The following is a 20,144-nucleotide window of genomic DNA, read 5'->3' on the forward strand; positions in this document are numbered from 1 at the left end:
ATGAGACAGTAGAATAATGACATTCCGAATAGAAGAGACAAACTGTGATGATCCTGAGAGATAAAAGTAAGGAGGGTGCAATGTGATGGTCAAAGAGAAGGATTGTAGGAGGTATGTCAGATCTTTGTGTTGGTCAGCTTCCCATCACTATAACAAAATATTTGAGATAATTAACTTATAAAGTTAAAAGATTTGTTTTGGCTCACAGCTTAGGAAGTTCCCCTTCATTATCAATTGGCCCTGTTGCTTTAGGCCTGTGACAAGGCAGCAAATTGTGGCTGCTCACCTCACACTCCGGAAGCAAAACAAAATTATGAGGAGTTTTGAGGGTACCCATAATCCTCTTCAAGGACATATCCCAAGTGGCCTAAGAACTTCCTGTAAGATCCCATCTCTCAAATATTCCATCACCTCCCATAGCACTACCTGGGGACAAAAGTTTGAACACATAAACCCTTGGGGGATGTTCAAGATAAAAACTCTAGCAATTTTCCTGCATATCGAATATCCTGAGTTGAGAGCTATTACCATATGAATAAAGACTTGTATTTAGAAATTCTAGTTTCAATTGTATAGAACAGAGAATGATTTGGAAAATACCCAATGCATTTCAAACTTCTTGAGTAATATTTTTATTGAAAAGTGAGGTCCTTTGACTTTTAGTTAGTCTTTCAACCAAGACAAAGTCTAACATTCCTCCAAAGAGTCAGAGACAAATATACTAAAGCCAGAAGAGATAATGTGAACATTCAGGCAACAAGAGAATAAAGGAATACCTCCCCACTCAAGAGTGCTGACTGCTTACAGTCAGATGAATCCAATTTGATTTATATCCACAGATATTTTTGTTAAATAGTAGGAGGCTTCCGATTAAACTCATTAGTTCTTGTCCTCCAACTTGATCTCAGAGTGGAAAAATTTAAAGAAGAAAGCTTCTGTTTATGAAATCCCTAAAAAGAAAATTTTCTGAAAATTATCTTATATGGGAACTAGTAGAATTAAAACATGTTAGAAAAAAATGCAGTAGGGCATGTTACGGTTTGAATACAAAGTGTCCCCCAGAAAAGCTCATGTGACAGACAATATAGGAATGTTCAGAGGTGAAATGATTAGGCTGTGAGAGCTGTAATCTCATTAGTGAATTAATTCATTTTGTTGATTAATGGAGTAATCGCTTGAAAGAATTGCTGGGTGGTAACTGTAGACATGCGAGGCATGGCTGGAAGAAGTAGGTCACTGAGGCATGCCCTTGGGGATTATATTTTGTTCTCCTCTCTCTCTCTCTCTCTCTCTCTCTCTCTCTCTCTCTCTCTCTCTCTCTCTCTCTCTCTCTCTTCCTGACTGCCAAGATCTGAGCAACTTTCTTCCACTATGCCCTTCTACCATGATCTTCTGTCTCACCTAAGACCCAGAGCAATGGAGTCAGATGGTGATGGACTGAGATCTCTGAAACTGTGAGCCCCAAATACATATTTCCTCCTCTAAGTTGTTTTTGTAAGGTATCTTGGTCACAGTGATGGAAACCTGACACAGGGCACAGCTCTGACTTTGGAACCAACGTGAAGCTGACAATCATATGAGTCAAATGTACAATGGTGGCTCATAGGCACAGAAGCTCCCGTGAGACCAAAGCCACTGACAGATCCAGGCTTCACCCTAAGGGTCCTGTGGCACATCCCTGTACTTGTGGTTCTGACTTCAAAACATTTTTACGCAGAAGAGGACAGGCTGTGGTGGCAACATTGTGTGGTCCCTGGATAAACAGCATAGATATGTTCAGCCTTTCCTTGTTCTTCCTGCTGAGATAAAACAGAGAAAAAAAGACAGAGAGAGAGAGAGAGAGAGAGAGAGAGAGAGAGAGAGAGAGAGAGAAGCAAAGGAAGTCCTAGACTGGTTGAATTTTACTTTACACCTCTAAATGTTTGCCAACAATACCATATCTGGCAAGGGAGATGGAATAATCATCTCTCCCCCTAAGTAGAACCCAATAACTGAACAAATCTATAATTTTCTAACATTATCTTCTGCTGAACTTATAAGTTATGATTACTCATAACAGAACCTTGGGTTTTTTAATTTTTAATATTTATTTTTTAGTTATCGGCAGACACAACATCTTTTGTTTTTATGTGGTGCTGAGGATCGAACCCAGGCCACATGCATGCCAGGCGAGCGCGCTACCGCTTGAGCCACATCCCCAGCCCATAGAATCTTGTTGAAATAAGAAGGTCTTCAATCATGATAAGCAAGTGTGCCCCAAATGCAAAATTCTCTGTAATTTGTGTAGCTTAGTAAATACAGTACTGGGATTTACTGGGATACAGTGTTTCAGGCACTCTCCAAAGATTGCAAGGACAAGACACCTGGAAAACTAGCCTAAACAGTAAGCAATGTCCCCAGAATAGCAGAGCTCACTTCCTGAGGTCAGCCCATTCCAGGCCAGAACTCAGGGAGTGGAGGAGCAGGAGATACCACAAGATGAGCCCATGGCTTCCAGCAGTGAAGAGGAGGAGGCAACTGCATGAACACAAATAGGATCAGAACCAAGAGTAAAGCAAATAAAGAGGATTCCTGTGACTTCTAACCTAGAGGAGTGCCGCAGTCCAGCTGCAGCAAAATAATCAGGGGGTGACGAGCAACTTGTGTACATTGATACAGCAAGAGTGGGAGCCGTTTATTGTAGGACAACAGAGGTATTTATACATTACATACAGCTTATCTTAATTAGCATAAACTCGATACAGCAGTCAACCAATAAGGAATCTCCACACTTAATGGCTTGCTGGCGTTACTTCACAAACCACTCCCTCTGGCAAAATGCCAGGAGCCATCCTGACTTGTTTACAGACCCCAACATTTCCCCCTTTTGTTTAATTTAAATAACAACCATTACTAAGGGAAGGAGGCACCCCAGTGGAACCAAGAATAGTTAGGGCATGTGTTGATGGAAGCCCAGGAACTGGACACACCCCATTGGTTAGATGACTACCTGAGAAGAATTCATATTTTATTCAGTCTTGAATGCACTCCAGCCTTCCTTGGGGTTCATCCCCTCGATAAGCACTCAATCAGTGTTACTGGCTGACCAAAAATGGAGTCCCCCAGAAAAGAAAAGCCATGAGCCATGAGAAGAAATTGTGAGGTAAATAAGACGACTCCTGTGACAACAGAAGTCCCTACAATGATTCCCTGCTGCATTGGGAAGGCATTCTGGAAACACTAAAAAGCTCTATAATTCATAGAAGAGAACTCTATTGCAAAACTAAATTGTGTTCACAGTCTACATACGTCTACACACACACACACACACACACACACACACACACACATGTCCCCTACAACTCCATGCTTGATTGATCTCCCTGTCACCAAAATGATTCATCCATAGCAGAGAAAGGAAATAGTCAAATGCTATCCAGACTCAGGATGAGAAATGCCTGTTTCTCCTCATGCATCAAGATAAAATCTAGTGTTTGTGGAGTGAAGCTAAGGATAGTAGCAGGACCAAAGCAGCCAAAGGTAGCTCACATTGATGATCTGGGGAAATACTGGGACTTACTAAAATTGGAAGCTCTGTCCACCTCTGGAAGTGAAATATCATTTTAGGAATATAATAGTCACAAACTCTATCTTTTTAGGCAGAGTTCATGGAGTCTATGGGATAAGAAAAGTATTTTATCAGGCTGGGGTTGTGGCTCAGTCGTAGAGCGCTTGCCTAGCACATGTGAGGCACTGGGTTGGATCCTAAACACCACATAAAATATGACTTGTCATTGTGTCCATCTACAACTAAAAATTTTTTTAAAAAATATGTATCTGTGTCCCCTAAAACTCCTAGATTTCTGTTTGGCCACAGAATCTCAAAAATTATTGAATTACCTGCTCACATCAGAAAGACCCCCATAACTTGTTATCATTTCTGTCCTTGCTACTCACAATATGATCTGCAGACCAGCAGCAGCAGTATCCCAGGAGCTGATTAGGGTCCCCTCCCGACCCAAACTGCAGAATCTGAATTTAATAAGGTCCCAGGTGATTCATATGCTTGTTAGAATTTGAGAAGCACTGCTCTACACAAACTCTCTTAACAAAATATAGGTACTGCCCAAGATGGCTGAGGGCTTATTCAATCCATCAGTCAACAAAATACTGCCTGACAGTCCTCTCTGTGCCTGATGCCAATGGGGTGGCCAAATCACTATCCAAACACTGGATAGAACATTAGAGCAAAATAGCATCGAGAGAACACTGGTTTGGCAGCGGTCCCTCTGGAAGGCTCTGGTCATACCACAGAGGGACAAAATGAGAGGAAACTTTGACGGTGATGGGATTTGTCTTCAAAGAAACCCTGGGAGTTCACCTGTGCATCACTACAGAAATGATTATTCCTCCAGCTTCTGTAGATCTTTGCAAGGTGCTTCTCCTGATAAGTGAGCGGCAGATCTGAATAAAGATGTTAAATTAGAGATAACAGGAAATCAGCAAGCAAGGCATTACCCGTAGGGCAAAAACAGATGAAGGTGAGAGGCACAGGTCTGTCCCCAGCAATGACTTTAACAACTAGTCTCTGGGCTGCCAGAGACAATCTTCATCTGCAGTCATGAGTGAGGGGATGAACAGCTTGTGGCCACCGTGACTCTGCTGCAGCTTGGGCGTCAAAGCTCTCGGTACCTGTTGGGAATGAGTCTTAAAGCCAAAGAAAGGAGCAGCCAGAAGGGAATGAACACCCTTCCTCTGGCTTATGTCTAGGTTCTGCAAGAAGTGATCAGAAGAGGAGAGGACAGGTCACGGTGGACAGGGGGGACATCTGGTTATTTCCTCCTCCCCCATCCCCACCAAATACTCCAGTCCAGGAGCAACAGTGGTTCTCAATCAGGGGGAAATTGGCACCATGGGAGAAGAGGTGGTAATGTGTGGAATATTTTGGACTGTCACGACCAGGTGGAGGCATGTCACTGGCATGGGTAGAGGCCAAGGATGCTACCGCGATGCGCACATGAGACAACACAACAAAGAATTATATGACCCAAAAGGTCAACGGTGCCAAGGTTAAGAAACTCCATTCTATGACAGCAGCTTCACAGGAAGCCCTTCCCGCAAGGCCCTCCTCAAGGAACAACATATTCCTGCTGTGATTCCCTCCCTCTGGGCCTCAATTCCCCCACATAGTTTTCTTTAATTCACCCTTGAAACTAGCACCAATATTAAATCGTCTCCAGAAACCTCTGCCAAATGAGTCTTTTGATTTCTTCCTAGGCTCTAACTGGTACATACAGGATGAGTCATAAGAAAAAAAAATAGTACAAGGATTTTCCTGGCAAACGTGCACTGACCATTGCTAAGGAAGAGTAGAAGTGGCAAGGTCTGGAGGCAGGAGACAGGGGTTTTAAGACTCATGAGAAGCCTTCAAGGAGAGAGGGTCTCCAATGATTATGAGGAGACCAGCAGGCTCGAGGCATCCAACCCCAACACAGGAGAGGACAAGGCAGGCTACATGGGGTAGAAGTGCCTTCCTAACCCTGAGCGGACACAGAGGCAGGTTTACCACAGAGCTAATGAAGTCAATGGGCAGTATCCCTTACTGGCAGGAGCACTTTCTAAGGATGTAAGGGGGGCCCTAGTGATTGGCCTACGTAATTATATATGTTGACAAGTTTTTCAGAAATAAGATATTTTTAACTGCAATTGATTAACAACGCCAACTTTCCTTTATTAACCACATGTGGTGGCACATATTGGTAATCCCAGTGACTTAAGAGATTGCAGCAGGAAGATCACAAGTCCAAGGCCAGCCTCAGCCACATAGTGAGACCCTATCTCAAAATTAAAAAATTAAAAGGACGTGGAATATAGCTCAGAGGTAAAGCACCCCCGACTTCAATTTCAGTACAAAAGGAAAAAAAGTTCCTCCCCAACTTTCCTTTCATCATATTTGAATTTTTGTTAGGGGGCACGAGAGGATCCAGCTAAAACAAAGCTGAGTTGAGGATATATATAATTGGGTTTAGTGGGATATGTTTATGCAGTTCACGGTCAGTGTGGAGTACACTAAAGTTACTGCTAGCCATCCAACTGTAAGAAAGACTCTTAGGAGTACTTATATCACCCTCAACAAGAACTCACCTGGCATTATGACATGAAGAGACAGATCCAGAGCTCTTAGGACAACACGAACATGTCCAACAATAGTGTAGGAGATGCATTAAGACAGAAGGTAGTGTGTGGAAAAGTTCTTCCAATCAGTGAATATGTAATTAGTTCCTTCCATCCTCTGATCCAAATGGAAGCTCTTTCCTTCAGGAATATACTTGTGTCAGACAACGTGTGCATTAGTCAGCTTTTCATCACTGTAATTCCAGAGAAAAATTACTTGGAGGAAGAAAGATTTATTTTGGCTCATAGTTACAGTTGTTTCATTCCATGATCAGCCAGCTCCATTGCTCTGGGTCTGAAATGGCAGAGAGCACGGCAGAAGAAAGGTGCTCAACTTATAGCATTCAGGAAACGAGGAGAGGACCAGGGAGAAGATGAACCATTTGTGGAACACCTCCTGTGACCTACTCCCTCCCAACTAGGCCCCACCTCCAAGTAGCCTATTAATGACTTTATCCACTGATCAGGATAAAGCCTTCATATTCCAGTCAATCTCCAAAAGCTCCACCTCTAACACATGAGACTGTGTGGGAAAATTCAGATCCAAACCATAATAACTTTCCATCGCTGTGACAAAATACCTGAGATAATCAGATTAGAAAGAGGAAAGATTTATTTTGACTCACAATTTGAGGGGTTTAAGTCCATAGTTTCTTGGCCTGCGGTACAATCGTACATCATGGTGAGTATAAGTGACAGAGGACATCTGCTCTCCTCATGGTAATCAGAAAGCAAACAGAAAGGAAGGGATCTGGGTCCCATATTCCCAATAAGAACACACTCCCAAAGACTTAACTTCCTCCCTTTAGGCCACAGCTCTACCACCTTTGCACTACAAACTGAGTATCAAGGCTTTAACACTTGGGCCTTCATGGGACATTCCAAATCCAAACCCTAACAATACCATAATGCAGAGTTCGATTGCAAATATATCATTGATTTTTTTTTCTTTTAGGGATTTCAGGGAATGAAGAATAATAATCAGGCTAGACTTCAGCTTTTATTGACCCCCTCACCTGACCCCTTTGTAAGAGCACAGGGGTAACTATCAGCAACTTGAATGATAAGGAGGCTTTAAAGCTATATCAGAGCCTAGTAGTGCATGGCATAGGAAAAGTGCTAAGTAAATTGAAGGAGCAGATGAATGAATGAATTGGCATGCCCTGACGTAGTTGGGGAGGTTTCATGGGAAAATAAAGAGGTCAACGGTGTTTAAGACAAACTCTGGAAAGGAGCCCCGTGTGAAAGAGGTGGAGGGAGGAAGCCATCCCCTGAAGAGAACAAGTCCTCCAAAGGAGCAATGGAGGGTCATGCTGGGCAGGAGGGTAGGTTCAGGATCCTGGAACTCCTTGTCATATGGGATAGTTTCATTTTTATATCCTAAATAACAGCAAAGCACTATAGGTTCCAGAGCCTGGTAGTAAGGTAATAAAAGGTAGTATTTCCCCAAAACTAACTTTGTCAGTGGATCCAAGATGAACTATAGCAGGGAACAATGAGACACAATGAAGCTTTGTAGTAATTCAAGAATGAAATGTTGTGGGTATGGATTAAGGAGCTTGGAATGAAAAAGAAAAGATTGACCTTAAGAATCATGGCCAGTCTTTTCTGAGTCATGAGATGGGAGGGAAAGGAAGAGTAAAGGGAAATTGCATGGAAATGAAGGGAGACCCTCATTGCTATACAAAATTACATATAAGAGGTTGTGAGGGGAATGGGAAAATAAACAAGGAGAGAAATGAATTACAGTAGATGGGGTAGAGAGAGAAGATGGGAGGGGAGGGGAGGGGGGATAGTAGGGGATAGGAAAGGTAGCAGAATACAACAGTTACTAATAGGGCATTATGTAAAATTGTGGATGTGTAACCGACGTGATTCTGCAAACTGCATTTGGGGTAAAATTGGGAGTTCATAACCCACTTCAATCTAATGTATGAAATATGATATGTCAGGAGCTTTGTAATGTTGTGAACAACCAATAAAAAATAAAAAAATTAAAAAAAAAAAAAAGAATCATGGCCAGGGTAATCTCAAACTGGTATTTAAAATCTCCATGATGTTGTAGAGTACCTCTTGGAATTGGGAATGGACACAACGATTTCACGGGTCTGCATTTGCAGATGAGCCTTTTGACCATTTTAGGCTCTAGGATTATATAATTTGTACAAGAAAAAAAAAACTCTCCAGACATCTTGGTAAAGAAAATCTCCATGCAGCCAGTATCTTAGCCCCTATCTACACTCACAGAGTCAGCTGCTCCCACTGTCATCCTCTGCAGCTGTTCTGTAGCACGTGACATTTCTGAATGGGACTTAAACGGAAATCCAGTGGGTACGGATGCCCATTTTAGGGCCTGCTGTACGGCAGCGGAAATGTACGTCCTCTTAGGATGGTGGGTGTATTCCGGAGTCCTCAATCAGATGAGACTGCTCAGACCTCTCCAAAAGAACTTTAGGATAGTTAATTAAATCACTGCTTTTCAGTTGCCCTGATTGGGTATTGAACTATCCTCAGCAGGTTTCTATCCTCTAGAGAATCATTCCACTCAATGGAAAACTGTGTTTTTTCCCTTCTTCCAGGTCTTCTGGCAGGAGGAAGCCAGTCCATCAATGGCGTAAATGGATTATTCATAACTTTTGACAATACAGTCATCAAAGTGCTGTTGCTAAATGAGTCTGCCTTATTTATCTTTCTTCCTCACTCTGCAGTTCCATGATGCAGCATGTACTTGTTACCCAGAAACTTAAAGGACTCTAAGTATTCTCCGTGAGGACTACCCAGAGTCACTTTGTGCTGTGTCTCACGGGGAACCCCTTCTTTATGGCCCATGCAATTGGTCAGGCCAAGGACCAGATTGGAGCAGCACTATAACTTTCCTCCTGAGGGCTGAATTTTTATTTCAGAGTAGTGGAAAATTATTCTCCAGAATTCTCTGTGCTTCCTTCTCCTTCGGAAGGAGCCCTAACATTTGCTCTTCCCTGTGCCACCCCACATTTTAGCCAGATTAGATCTAAACAAATGACTACAAAATTGTGACCAAATGCCAGAAAAGAGCATTTTTTTTACAGAATATATAATCTAATCAGACTAAAAAATGTGACAACTTGAATAAGGAAGTATATAGTTCAATTAATTCTTCCAATCATCTGCAAAAAGATTACAGGCCACCCAAATATCAATAGGAAGAGTTCAAGAATTTCTCCTATCCAAACTTCATAGAGGAAAGGTAAAGAGCAGTTCAATCATCAATAACTGTTGAAGAAATGACTTTGAAACCTAGCTAGTCGTTTGACTTTTAAATTTTAAATATTAACAAAAATTGTCATATGATTTTAACAAAATTATAAAACTCTTTAAATTTTTCAAAATTTTCTCCTGTCCAAAACTGGCAATAAAATGTTGAAGGAAAGGATAAAAATTTGATAAAAGTGGAACTTTAAAGACACCTGTCTTAGACTATTTGGGCTGCTATAACAAAATATCATAGGTTGAGTGACTTATGGGTAAAGGATATTTATTTCTCATAGTTCTGGGTCTGAGAAGTCCAAAATCAAGGTTCTAAATGGTTTAGTGTCTGCTGAGGGATCACTTTCTGATTCATAGATGACACCTTTTCACTGTGTCATCATTTATTGGGAAAGAGAGTATTCTCTTGGGCCTCCCATTAGGAGCATTAATCCCATTCATGAGAGCGCCACACTCATGACCTAATACCTCCCAAAGGCCCTACTCCATGTTTCTGAACTTCCAAGTGGAGAACTGAGGAGGACATTCAGCTAGAGGAGTTTACACTGAATTTTATTCCTAGGGGAACCCAGGAGTCTTTGGAAAATGCTTCCACTTAGTCTCAGCCCATGCTTATTACTGTGTGACCCAAAGTGCACCTGGAAAATCATGATCCCAAGGTAGTAGTTGTGGAGAATAGTGGGTCCAGGGGGATTCAAGACCGAGGTACAGAGGAGAGTGTACCTGCTCTCCTTTTGAGCCCTGTGATCTAAACAACCAGTAAAAAGGAATCAGGGAAGTTAACCAGGCAGGGGTGGTTACACTAGGGACAAGAGAGTGCAAACCAATTTCCTTTTAAACTCTATGGCACAAATGATCAGCTGAAAAGAATCAGAGGAAATCAACCAGATGGGCATGCTGACATTCAGGAACATGGTCTTGAGAACTCATATGCGGTGAAGGGTGGGCTACCAGAAACTTGAAGCACATCGTCCACCCACAGAGTTATGAGAACTCTCTGGAGATGTGAGAATCCCAGATGCCCAACTGAGATTGACATATACACAGGCTTAAAGGTGCAAGGACTTAAATGCTTTGAGTACCTACCTCAGAAGAAGGTCTAAATTCTACTTAGAACTCATCTCCAGCAACCAGAACTTCCCAAACAGATATCTGCATGACTTCCAACAAGGAACTGGAGACATGGAAGATGTCTGGGCAGAATCTTTTTTTTTTTATTGATTGTTCAAAACATTACAGAGCTCATGATATATCATCTTTCATACATTTGACTCAATTGGGTTTTGAACTCCCCTAATACATAATGCAGACTCACTTCTGTTACATACTCACATTTTTACATAATGGCATATTAGTGACTGTTGTATTCTGCTACCTTTCCTATCCCCTACTATCCCCCCTCCCCTCCCCTCCCCTCCCATCTTCCCTGTCTACCTCCTCTGCTGTTGTTCAATTCTCTCCCCTTTTTATCCCCCTCCCCCTTGCCCCTCATAACCTCTTATAATTTTGTGTATCACTGAAGGTCTCCTACCATTTCCATATGTTTTCCCTTCTCTCTCCCTTTCTCTCCCCCCATTCGTCTTAGTTTACTGTTAGTCTTTTCCTCATGCTCTTCCTTCCTGTTCTAGTCTTAGTGGCTCTCTTTATATCAAAGAAGACATTTGACATTTGTTTTTTAGGGCTTGGCTAGGCAGAATCTTAATAGAAGGTACTTATTATGGTCCAGAAGCTGAGAGCCATTTTAACCAGTTACACTTTCAATCTATTCCTGAAGATGAAGAGGAAGAAAATCACAAATGGAGATTGGGTTTAATGTCACACAGTCCTGTCTCCCTCTAAGAGATACATAGCTCAAGAAGTAGGGTACAGGACATCCTGGGATAGATGTAAATACTCAACTTCAACTACCTCGGGGGAAGAATTAAAGTATTTTTTAAATTAAGAATGTTTCATTTTTAATTTTTCTTTCATTAATAATTTTATTAGTAATTCCGGCTCTATTTGCTGACTGATTCATATATATATGAATATATATAATAAAATAGAAATTGTCATATAATTTTAATAAAATCATAAAGCTTTAAAAAATTTTCTACCTAGAAAGGGGCTTGAGAATAGATGCACCCCCAGCACATAAGTATATATATGAATGAATCTGAGAGGTTTTTTTTCTAATTTTATCATTTCTCTTTTTTTTCTTAACTTTTAACTATTTTGTTCTCATTTTCTAAGGGGTAATGACTTTTATTCCTATTTGTTGTTATTTTTGTTTGGGAGTTTTTTGTTTATTTGCGTTTTGTTGTTTTTTCTTTTCTTATTTTTTGGCTTTTAATTTTGGTGATATGAGGGCAGTTAGTATTATTCTGCTCTATTTGTTGGCTTGTTTTATTACCCTTATTCTCTTTACCTCTCTAATACCAAAATTCTTGTTCTCCCTGTTCTGCTTCTTTACTTCCTCTCTCCTTAGGATCTTCAGGTGTGCCCTTTATTCCACTTTGTCTCCTCTCAAGTTTTGAATATTCCCAACTTCATTTGCCTTCATATGCCAGCTTCTTTACTCATAATAAAATGATGTGTTTTAACAGTCTTTAATTCATGTAGTCTGTTCCTTTGGGAAGTGAAATAAGGTCTTCAGAGGAAGCCACACTATCATAGCAGCTCCCCAAGAGTAAATCCAAACAGGAATTCAGCACCAACAAGTTGAGTCTACAAAGCTGAGAAGAATGAAGAACTCTTTCACGTGGAAAAGGTGATCTGACCTCTGGGACAAGGAGCCTGGCTGATGCTGGGCATGGAGGAGGAACTGAGACCAAAGCTAGAAAGAGGCTGGAGGATAGATGGACCCCCACCACAAGGTTTGATACTCCAAGAATGAGGGAATCAGCAAAGCTACCCAACTAAGAAGGGGACTAAAACCCTGCACTGAAACTGTGCAAACAGACTCCCCTAATGAATTTGACCACTTTAGTGTAGAATTGAGAAGAAACAACTGCACAATAACTGAAATCCAGAAAGAAAACATCCTATTTCAAAACCCTGACCAAGAACAAGAGACTAGTGGACTGCTAAAGAACGTGGTTAATAAGATTTTTTAAGCTATTGGTGTAGAAGTTGCTGTATCTACTGGAAATCAGGGTCTCCTCTCAAGATGGTCTCAGAGACTGGACATAGTAGCAAATTCAAACTGAGAGAAAATATTGACACCAACATATTTGCCTAACCCAAGACACACTTTAAAGAAAGAGCAGCTCATCAAAAAGTCCCTCATATAAAATTATAAGAGATAATTATCCTAGAAGAAGGGCATTGATACTAATGATATGAAAAATCAAGTGACCAAGCCATCTCAGATAGCACACGACAGAACTGAGCCCATTTGCACCACAGTAGAGACAATCCCAGAGAAAGAATTTGGGAAGTTGATAATTAAAATTTTCAGTGAATAGAAAGAAGATCAAAGAAATAAAGTATAATGGAATATACAGGAAGTGAAAGAACATTTCAGTAAAATATAGAGATTCTTTGAGTTCTTTGTATACTCTGGATATTAGGGCTCTATCTGAAGTGTGAGGAGTAAAAATTTGTTCCCAGGATGTAGGCTCCCTATTTAACTCTCTTATTGTTTCTCTTTCTGAGAAAAAAACTTTTTAGTTTAAGTAAGTCCCATTTGTTGATTCTTGTTATTAACTCTTGGGCTATGGGTGTCCTATTAAGGAATTTGGAGCCTGACCCCACAATATGTAGATCGGAGCCAACTTTTTCTTCTATCAGACACAGAGTCTCTGATTTGATATCTAGCTCCTTGATCCATTTTGAGTTAACTTTTGTGGATGGCGAGAGGAGGGGATTCAGTTTCATTTGTTGCATATGGATTTCCAGTTTTCCCAGCACCATTTGTTGAAGATGCTATCCTTCCTCCATTGCATGCTTTTAGCCCCTTTATCAAATATAAGATAGTTGTAACTTTGTGGATTGGTCTCTGTGTTCTCTATTCTGTACCATTGGTCCACCTGCCTGTTTTGGTACCAGTACCAAGCTGTTTTTGTTATTATTGTTCTGTAATATAGTTTGAAATCTGATATCGCTATACCACCTGATTCACACTTCCTGCTTAGAGTTGCTTTTGCTATTCTGGGTCTTTTATTTTTCCATATGAATTTCATGATTGCTTTATCTATTTCTACAAGAAATGCCATTGGGATTTTGATTGGCATTGCATTGAACCTATAGAGAACTTTTGGTAATATTGCCATTTTAATGATGTTAGTTCTGCCTATCCATGAACACGGTATATTTTTCCATCTTCTAAGATCTTCTTCTATTTCTCTTTTTAGGGTTCTGTAGTTTTCATTGTATAAATCTTTCACCTCTTTTGTTATGTTGACTCCCAAGTATTTTATTTTTTTGAGGATATTGTGAAGGGGTGTTTTTCCTCATTTCCGTTTCAGAAGTTTTGTTGCTGATATACAGGAATGCCTTTGATTTATGCGTGTTGATTTTATATCCTGCCACTTTGCTGAATTCATTTATTAGTTCTAGTAGTTTCTTTGTAGACTCTTTTGGGTCTTCTAGGTATAGAATCATGCCGCCCACAAATAGTGATAATTTAAGTTCTTCTTTTCCTATTTTTATGCCTTTAATTTCTTTCATCTGTCTAATTGCGCTGGCCAGTGTTTCAAGAACTATATTGAATAGAAGTGGTGATAGAGGGCATCCCTGTCTTGTTCCAGATTTTAGAGGAATGCCTTCAATTTTTCTCCATTCAGAATGATGCTAGCCTGAGGCTTAGCATAGATAGCTTTTACAATGTTGAGGTAAGCTCCTGTTATCCCTAGTTTTTCTAATGTTTTGAAATTAAAGGGATGCTGTACTTTGTTGAATGCTTTTTCTGCGTCTATCGAAATGATCATATGGTTCTTATCTTTGAGTCTATGAATGGATAAAAAAATGTGGCATTTATACACAATGGAGTACTACACAGCACTAAAAATGACAAAATCATGGAATTTGCAAGGAAATGGATGGCACTAGAGCAGATTATACTAAGTGAAGCTAGCCAATCCCTAAAAAACAAATGCCAAATGTCTTCTTTGATATAATGAGAGCAACTAAGAACAGAACAGGGAGGAAGAGCAGGAAGAAAAGATTAACATTAAACAGAGACATGAGGTGGGAGGGAAAGGGATAGAGAAGGGAAATTGCATGGAAATGGAAGGAGACCCTCATTGTTATACAAAATTACATATAAGAGGTTGTGAGGGGAATGGGAAAAAAAACAATGAAATGAATTACAGTAGATGCGGTAGAGAGAGAGAAGATGGGAGGGGAGGGGAGGGGGATAGTAGAGGATAGGAAAGGTAGCAGAATACAACAGTTACTAATATGGCATTATATAAAAATGTGGATGTGTAACCGATGTGATTCTGCAATCTGTATTTGGGGTAAAAATGGGAGTTCATAACCAACCCACTTGAATCTAATGTATGAAATATGATATGTCAAGAGCTTTGTAATGTTTTGAACAACCAATAAAAAAATAAAGAAAGAACAGTTTATTCACAAAAATTTTAAATGAATAATAAAATCTTTTACTTGGTATTTAAATCTCTTTGGATTACATTTTAAATATTACTTGCAATATAAATATAAAAAATATATAGAGATTCTTAAAAAGAAACAAACAGAAATTCTGGAAATGAAAAGCTCAACAAATCAAATTAAAAATTCAGTCAAAAGCATCACCAACAGGTTAGGTCACTTTGAAGACAGATTTTTAGGCTTCAAAGACAAAACATGTAATCTTGAAGATAAAATCAACAATTTCTTTAGAAAAGATATTAATGCACAGTAATATTCCATTGTGTATAAATGCCACAAAAAAACAAATGCCGAATGTTTTCTCTGATATATCAGGGTGACTCAAAATGGGATAGGGAGGGAGAGCATGGGTGAAAATTACCTCTAGATACGGAATAGGGGTAGGAGGGAAAGGGAGGGAGAAGGGGAATCGCAAGGATAGTGGAAGGAGATGGTCATCATTATACAAAATTCATGTATGAAGATGTGAATTTGGTGTCAACATACCTTATATACAAACAGAGATTTAATAAATTGTGGTATAAAGGTATATTAAGAATTGTAATGCAAAAAAAATTATGAATGTAATGCACTCCCACTATTATCATGTATGTAAGAAATAATTTTTAAACCTAACGTAAGGGAAAAAAAAGAACTGAGTTTGGTAGCACATTTGTGATGTGTGTTTGTTTCCGCTGGGCCATTGAACCCCTTTTTCCTACCAGGTGGTAATAAAAGACTTTCATTTCCTGGAAAGGAATAAGAGAGGGTTTTGGCTTCATCCTCAGCAAAACCAGCTTCAGAAAAATAGTCTGGCAAAAATGCAAAAAAAAAAAAAAAGAGAGAGAGAGATTAAGAGACCATGATCAGAGTATTCAAGAAACCTAGGATAATATAAAGAAACCAAATCTCAAGAATCATTGGTATATGTGAAGACACTGAAATACAAACTAAAGAAATGAACACAACCTTTTAAATAAAATAACTTCAAAAAAATTCCAATGAGATGGAAATCCAAATACAAGAAGCATTTAGAACCTCAAATAGATCAAAAAGGATTATCTTCAAGAAATATTATAATTTAAATGCATGCTATACAGAACAAGGAAACAATTCTAAAAGCCACAAGAGAAAAACAGCTCATATTGAGAGGCAAGTCAATTAGAATTCTTACTGATTTCTCAGGCCAGACCCTGAAAGATAAAGGATGCCAACCAAGACTTCTATAGCCAGCAAAACTATCCTTCAGAATTGAAGATGAAAGAAAAACTTTTCATGGTAAGCAGAAATTTAAAGAATTTGTAACCACTAAGCCAGCACTATAAAATGTACTCTGTGTTTCTTGCAGAAGAAGTGAAAAATAAATACCAAAGCCAGCATATGGATGAATCTTACCAGAAGAAGAGCCAATTAAAAGAAAATCTGGTCTCAATTAAGCATCAGAAAGAAATAAAAATGACAGGAAATAAAAATCACATCTCTAAAATATCACTGAATGTCAATGTTCTTCAAAATCTACAATCAAAAGACATTGATTGGCAGAATGAATTACAAAAACAAGACCCAGTCATACTCACTTTACAGGCAAAGACATCCACAAGTTCAATCTAAAAGGATACGAGGGAAATGCCATGCAAATAGAGAGCAAAAGCAAATTCATTCTATGAAGCCAATATCTGTCTGATATCAAAACCAGAAAAAAACACATAAAGAAAAACTACAGACTAATATCCCCGATGAACAAAAATCCTTAATTAAATATTATCAAATAACATTCAAAAACACATTAAAAAGATAGTATATCATATTCAAGTAAATTTCATTCCAAAGATGCACGGTTGGTTTGACATATGCAAATAAATAAATATAATTCACTACATAAATAAAATTAAGAATGAGAACCACATGATCATCTCAATAGCTGCAGAAAAGGCCTTTGACCACATCAGCGACCATTCATGTTAAAAATACTGGAGAAATGAAGGATATAAGGAACTCACCTCAACATTATAAAGGCCATATTTGACAACCCCAAAGCCAACATTACCCTGAATTGAGAAAGACTGAAACATTTCCTCTAAAAGCAAGAATAAGATAAGGATGTCCATTCTCACCACTCTTATCCAATGTAGGCTTTGAAAATCTAGCTCAAGCAATCAGGCAAGAGAAGGAAATCAAAGGGGTACAAAGAAGAAAAGGAGAAGTCAAATTACGTTTGCTGATGGCTTGATCCTATATCTAGAACACCCAAAAAAAAAAAAACTCCACTAGAAGATTTCTAGAGCTGATAACTAAATTCAGCAAAGTCGCAGGACACAAGATCAATACCCAAAAACCAGTATCTTTCCTAGACTCTAATAATGAGCCTGCTGAGAAAGCCATCATCAAAACTATCCTGTTCATAATAACCTCAAAATAAGATAATATATATAGTAGTTTTATTCAGCCATTAAAAAAGAATGAAATCATGGCATCTTCTGGTAAGTGGATAGGTCTGTAGAACATCATTATAAGTGAAATAAGTCCGACACAGAAAGTCAAGGGTCAGATGTTTTCTCTTATAAGCGGAAGCTAAAGCAAGGAAAAGTGGGTGGGGACACCATGAAAATGGAAGGGAGATCAGTGGAGTGGAGGAGGGAAGTTGTGGGGAAGGGGGAGGGACAGGAATGGGGAGAAACTGGGGAATGCGGCTGACCAAATTATTTTGTGTGTATGTGTGAAGAAGGTGCCATGGTGAATTCCACCTTTAAGTGTACCTGTAAAGCACCAATTCATAAAAATGATAAAAATAGATGTGGGAGAGACTAGTGGAATAGAGGAGGAGGAATAGGGTATGGGGGATGGGGAAGAGAGGGAAGAGTTACTGGGGACTAAAATAGAGAAAATTATATTCCATGTATATGTGAATCTAAAAATGAACCCACTATTATAAATATAATGCAGTAATTAAAAAAAGGATCATGAGTGTACAGCTAACCTGAGCAATAGAGTAAGCTCTCATTTAAAATATATGTGGGTATTTTATTATTTTTGCAAATTACAAATATTTTTAAATTATAGGGATAATCATTTTTCTTATTAAGACAATGTATAATTTCAAATTGAAGTTATTTGTGCTTTTGGTGTAAAAAAATATAAAAAGCTTAATTGTTTATAAACAATTTGAACAGCTCATGAAATTTGATTTATGACATTTATAAACATCCACTATTTAATTTGCAAAAACTGCACCAAAACTATAGAGCTTGTTTGCTGGATATGGGAGTTTGCCCTCTCAAGCATTTGATGTATTTAAGAATACCAGGCAAATTGCATTTTAACGTACACAAAGATGTTTAAGAAGTATAAGTTAATTAGGTTTGTAAATGAGGTTAATTGCTTAGGAGAAATCAATCTGTTAAAGGTATTAAGTTATTGTCTTTACTAATGTACATGGAAAAGCAATTATTCTTCTATAAATATTTAATAAATTTATATGTACAATAACAAGTTTTATAAGTTGAACTTATAGCCTGAAGAAAAATAGATTTTTGAATATGCAACTTGAACAAACTAACCATTAATTTTATTTAATTTTATTTTTACATGTTCACAGTTTATTGAGTTTTTCAAACACAGGCATTGTAGTTATTGTGGGAGACACCTCTGTGAACAGTCATACCTTCCCACATGGGGCTTATATTCTGAAGGTTGAAATAGTATACAGCTGATTAAGCAATTAATTATTTAATTATAAGTCTGATGTGTTCAAAAATTTACTGAAATAGTTATTATTTCAACACAGAACATTATGACCTAAATTTAGATATTTTCACAAACAAAAAAAAAAGCAATTTTGGAAATAACACCTAAGTTAAAGATACAATAGATATGAAGGATGGTTTCTTTTGTCAATCTAAGACAAAATTAAAGACTCCTAATTAAAAATATGAACCTTTTGAACTTGTTCTTCCTAACTGAAATTTTATATCCATTGACTATCTAAGAATTAATTTTAAAACTACCTAACTACAAACGACCTAACACAAATAGCCTTGGGCAACTTTGAACAACATTGAAAAACAGAGGCTAGTGTTTCATTGGAGCCCAGAGGCCATAATCTCATCAAGCTCCGCCCACTCGTGATCTGCAGAGAGCACATCAGACTTCCCTGTTGGGTAAGAAATAATTCCCTTGGGGGCAATGTCCATGTTTTCTCTTACACTTGACCATCAGTGTCTTAATATAAGAGGCCATCGCTGTTATGTGCATTATTATATATTGCCATCATTATCTGCCTATCATGGGACCTAACACAAAAGTCACATAACAAATATTAAATGTGTGAATGAGCTAATAGTCAGTGTGCAGCCTACCTGGATCCCTGGACCTGCTCTGTACTGTCTCTAGGCAGGGAATGAAATACCTTGTCCTTGCTTAAACTTGCTTCATTTCCTAGTTCTTTGTCCTTACTCTGAGTTGCCCTCTTTCCTCACTCTCCAGAATTCAATCTTCTGAGACCTTAGGCTACTTACCTGACATGAGCTACCTGCTTAGTAAATTTCTCCAACCCTGATGTATCTTTCAGTTCCCCATTGCCAAATTTGTTTGGTCACTACCTAAAATGGAAATCCAGTAAGCAACTTACACACTTTGGGCTACAATTTCCCAGAGACAGAGACAGAGACAAGTGGACAATTTGTTGTAAAGATGCCATCTTTTATAAAACATCGTTATTAACCAGGAAGGGGATTTTGGACCCCATCTCCTCAGCAGGGACCAGGATATCCTTCAGCAGCCAACTGTCTGCTTAGAGGAAAGCTCTAAAGACTCATGAACATTCATGGGAAGAAATGCTATCAAAGAGATCCCCCGTAGCAATAACCAGCACCATGAAATCAGCAAGAAATAATCATTAATAAGGAAACATACTTGACAATAGAAGCTTAGCTTTTTAAGCCCTTGTCAGATTAGTGTGCTCTGGGGAAAATGGTTCTGTTTAATCTCAGTAATCAAAAATCTCATGCCAACTTCATTGTGCATCTTTGTTCCTTATTGCACCAGCCTGTAATAACTGATGACCTTGGAAAAGCAACCCTGATGTGTGTCTTAAACCAGGTGAATGTCTCACCTCTCTGTCTCCATGATGATGCCTTTGGATTCTGAACATCATGCCTGGATTTGACCCA

This window comes from Ictidomys tridecemlineatus, chromosome 10 (assembly GCF_052094955.1).
Source record: "Ictidomys tridecemlineatus isolate mIctTri1 chromosome 10, mIctTri1.hap1, whole genome shotgun sequence".
NCBI lineage: Eukaryota > Metazoa > Chordata > Mammalia > Rodentia > Sciuridae > Ictidomys > Ictidomys tridecemlineatus.